Source organism: Anoplophora glabripennis, unplaced genomic scaffold (genome assembly GCF_000390285.2).
Source record: "Anoplophora glabripennis isolate ALB-LARVAE unplaced genomic scaffold, Agla_2.0 scaffold1461, whole genome shotgun sequence".
NCBI lineage: Eukaryota > Metazoa > Arthropoda > Insecta > Coleoptera > Cerambycidae > Anoplophora > Anoplophora glabripennis.
Window position 1 is genome coordinate 5,242 of NW_019417553.1, and position 5,241 is coordinate 10,482.

Here is a 5,241-nt window from a genome sequence, read left to right on the forward strand (position 1 = left end):
CTAAATCATGTTCTATCTTTGTTACTATTGTTACTCTGTAGTCTGTTCAGTCGTTTAGTCGCCATCCGCCATTATAGACGTTTAGTGATTATGTCAATCAGTATCAATGACTCGTGGTTGTTTGTTGTCTATTATTGTATTCTGTTGGTTATGGCCTCATATTTAATAATTTAATTAATACTACTACACAGATTACTGTACTATACTACTAGTAGTATTAAACAGTGCGAGAAAAAATGAATGATGAAAACAAGGTAAGTAAATAATAATTTATATCATTTTTGGTCAACTTTCGTTAAAAGAAAATAAATAAAGCAGAGGTAGTTACCTGTTTGTAGGCATACCGTATTTTATCAAATAAAAAAAGTCGGCGCACTACTAAATACCCAAATATACAAAATACACTACACACGGTTACAAAACCATTATCAATTAAAAGCATTTATTCAAATCTACCACCGTCCATATCTCCCGCATTTTTCCAACTGCGCCTATCATACCATACCGCGTAGCGAACGTGCAGGACATCGATAAAATGACTTAAATGTGATAGAGGCTGTTTTAAATTTACTCGAGCAGCAGCCTACAATTTCCACAAGAACAATTTCAAGGCGACTGGAGGTATCACAAACCAAAGTTTGGCGGATATTGCGCGAGAACTCACTCAACCTGTACCATTTTCAAAAAGTTCAAGCTTTAGAACCAGCTGATTTCCCCAATTGTCTTGAATTTTGCAGTTGCAGCTAAATCGAAGTGCAGCAGACGCTAACTTTATTTTTATTTTTAAAACAAAGTGCGCTGGACGGATGAACGCTGTTTTACTCGNGTATCTTCCTCACAATCTCAATGTACTTGATGTCTTCCTTTAAATATTGGATATTTGCCAGAAATTCAATTAACCTCTTCATATATTCGGCTTCCATATTTTTATTACTCCACAAATTCCAAATTTGTGGTATTGGCAACCATACCCTTGCTCACTAGGTATACAGGCTTCTCCTGGACTAGTTTCTTCAATTCGTTAATGTCAGAAGCCGAAATTATTTTTATGTAGCGTTCGGGTAAACTGACTTTGCCCTCTGCCAATGTCACTACTACTCGAGGTCCAAACTGGCCCAAGACAATGTCGATGTATTCTATTTTGTATTTTACATCAACTTCTAGTTGATTGGTTCTAATGAATGGCTTCACTAATGCTTGTTTGTTAATGGCAGCAAACATTTTTTGTTCTTTTGATAATTGTTTTCGATATATACTTTCAACGTCTCAAACTCGAATGAGCTGGAGACGCTCCATACAGCTATTTTATTCAATTTGTAAATGCTTGCTCAGCAAAAAAATAGATGACCTCATGACTATGACATCATCATCACCATCCACACATTCTGCTCTTTGTGTTTTGCCGACATCCGCTATAGAACCATGTTCTTATCAGGAAACAACAACAACATAATACCTTATCACATTATTTATTACCCACATTCTTTAATGTTTATACCGCGCTTCAGTCTCCAGACTCTAGACAAACTTGTAGCGACATGCTTAAAGCAGCCGGCAAACAGCCGTACCCGCTTTCGCTTCAAGTTATGTTCTTCTCCTACGTTTGTTACCTCTTCTGTCTGCTGATTATGGATACACATGTGCCGCTTTAAACTATCTCCTCTTGCAAACTGTCTATCACATACGTTTAATTCCTCACGCTTGAAGTTATGTTCTGAGAATCCATGTAATAAATCAGCGCAATATTTATATTAGTGTCACAGATAACTCGCTAACATGCAGAATTATAACCTTGGGGGGCTTGAGACTGTTTACTTAGCTCGATAAATATTACAGACCGCTTACGTTACCATGTTGCCATTTTTTAACTATCAGGTTTCTTATATTTTCTACCTTATAACAAAAAGATTTATACCAAGAGGCCGTCACCGTTGCCGCCGCCGCCCCCCGCAGCCCGCTGCCGGCTTCCAGCATCGCTGGCCGTATACGGCCGCCTGCTCCCCCCTATGACGCGGGCATCCCGCTGCCGGAAGCCGGCATCGCGCTGCTACCCCACACGCCGGCACCTCACTGCCGCTCCACGTGCCTGCACCCCGCTGCCCCCTCGCCACTGCTTATGCACGCACCTGACGTCACGCTCCTCGATGCCGACTTCCTGGTTGTCATTGCCGATGACGGACCCCGGCTTCTTCTTCTGCATTCCGCACCTGCACCCCGCTGCCCCACCCGTCGCTGCTCATGCACGCACCTGGTGCCGCCTCTGACGTCACACTCCTCGATGCAGACCTCCTGGTCATTGCCGATGACGGACCCAGGCTTCTTCTTCTGCAATCCAGATCCCCCACCCCCGCACCTCACTGACACTTCTTCAGCGTGACCTTGGAGCTGCTGCTGGGGACCTGGTGCCAGCTCCGGATGGCGGCAGCCTGGTGGTAGCCTGGAGTGACCTTGAAGTGCATTGGTAGCACCACTGTTTAACTACTACCTTCATAAATCGATAATGGACATAAAAATGTATGAGGTTATTGTTTTCTTCGATTAGTTTAAAAACTGTTTAGTATAGACTTTCTATATGAAACACGCGTAAAAATGTTAATATAATTTTCCTCATGGCTACAGTGACCGTATATTATTCTGAATATCGACACACAAGGAATTCGCAGGCATGGTGCTAATTATAAGACTTTTTATTTAAGCAGAAATGCCATTTTTTGTTTGTTCCATGTAATGACAGAAATTTTTGCAACTTTATTCCCAAATTTCCGCAAGCAATGACAATGTGCAAGATAATTGTAACTAACAAATGGCTAGCTAAACCATTAGTTATATGAAAGCATATTGAAAACCATACATATATTGTATGGTACGTGCAGGCAAATAGTCTCAACACGACACGCCTAAAGAAGGCAGTCTAAATTACCATTACTGCCTAAAATTGTTATAGAAATGGGTCATCGGCAAAACATCATTTATTCATTTATTGCATTTGTAAGGTGATTAGCTCTGCAATGTGCATTTTACGTAAACATTGCAAGCATGCATTGCAAGTAAATCATTTTTGATGGTTTAAAAAAAATGTTTTCTTCTGTCCGATATTTTGTACATACAACTTGCACCCGAAGGTACAATAAAATTAACTGGATAGCTATCAATAATAATAATAGATGGTTACGAAAAATCACTTTGGTTTTTGTGCACACTAAAATGTGACCTGCCAATGCTATTATAGAATTGGGCACACTTTAATACAAAATTCCTTTTGATTTTTGCAAAAATTATTAATTAATTTTTCGGTTTCTATTTTAAATGTTCATCAAAATAATATTTTGGTGAAGTAAGCAACTTTTAAATTATCATTTCTGTAAATATTGTTATCTCAATCTAATTTTATGATTTTAAGTACCTATATTAAATTCAGTATGAGACTGGATAGGTAGGTAGTCAGTTTTTAGTTAACATCATAGAACTTTATGGTTGATAAAATTCTTTCCTGGTAGTATACTTTTTAGGCACCGCTTTTATTATGTATAATGTTCATATATTTTTCATGGGTATTTATTTGCATTACGCTTAAGTGATATCGTATTTATATAAAGAAAAACAAAAGCAAAATCCATGTTTTTTGGACTTGAACTAATCTGATTGTGAGCAGCATAAAAGTGCATCATATAGTCATTGAAGTGATAAGTTATATGGAATTTTGCTTTTATATACTATACAACATAGGTATGTAATTCGAATAAGTGTACTGATCTGCGAGGGTTTGCTATATATTTTTCAAATGCAGCATAATGCAGAATACTGGAATTGTAATTAAAAATCCTTGTTATCACTTTGTACAAGAATGCATTTCTTATTTTGTAATTTATAATATATATGTATATAGTGTGTATCAGCCAAAAGGAATAAATTCAATAATAAATAAATCGGGGCGTGTTCGAAAAAACGCTCGGACACGCCGATTGGTATTTTTAGTTGCGCATTTTTTCAACAAAAACTTTTTATACAGGGTGTGTCATGTAACAGTGGTCAATACCAACTTTCTTATTTTAAATGCAACGCCCTGTATATTATTCAATTTTTGGATTCTTTAGAAAATTCTAGACATATTGCATATACAATGTCCTACCCCTATGTTCAACTGTTTCGGAAATATTATGTGTTTTCAGATTTATTGCAAGAATAAACATTAAAAAAAGAAAATTATTTGATTACAGAAAATCGCTACTCAACGCACTCAAATTACACTCAATACTTATTTCCCATTTAGCTCTTGATAATGAGAAGTAAGCAAAAACCATTTCAGCGTTACTTTTTACTGATATGAAATAAAAAAAAACTAAATAGTTTTGTTTACTTTTGTTTAAAACGCCTGGCCTTAGCAACCTGTTATCTGCCTGCATGACAGTAGTTGTCAGTCTTATAGTCGTTTGAATTTCGTTAATTGCATATCAGAAAAATGGTTCATTTAACAGAAATGCACAAAATAACAATTCTACAGATGATTGGTTATGGAAATAACACACGGACACAAATGGAAGTTGCTCGCTTATTTCATTTCCAAATTTGCCGTTTATATCCCAAGGGATAATTAGTAAAATAGAAAAACAGGTTCGCGAGCTTGAACATATAAGGCAGATAAAAAAAGCAGCTGCCAATGTAATAAGTTATGATACCAAATTGGATATTATGCTTAAGTTTGAGGAAAACCCACATACTTCTAGTCGAAAAGCAGCCCCAATGTTCGATGTTAGCCATTTATCGATATTTCGAATATTAAAAGAAAATAAAATGCATCCCTATAAAATGAAACCAACTCAGGAACTCATGGAAGACGATTTTGATAGGAGAACGTATTTTTATGAACAAATGATGGCAATGTTAGAAAACAATGTGATCCAATTAGAACATGTTTTGTTTTCCGATGAGCGCAACTTTACACTTCACGGTCACGCTAATCGTCAAAATTGCCGCTATTGGTCTACTAGGAAAAATCCTCACTGGATTACAGAAGAACATACGCAATACCCTGAAAAGGTTAATGGGCAGGAATTGTTGGAGATCATATCATAGGTCCCTGTTTCATTGATAGCAATTTGAATGTCGATAATTATTTAGCCCTGCTCCAAAATAATGTCGTTTCAACTATAACGTATTTTAAGCTAAATTGTAATTGTAATTTAAATAAAAGTAGGTTACTGTATATATATAACAAAATTCTAAATATAGTCGGGTCTGCAG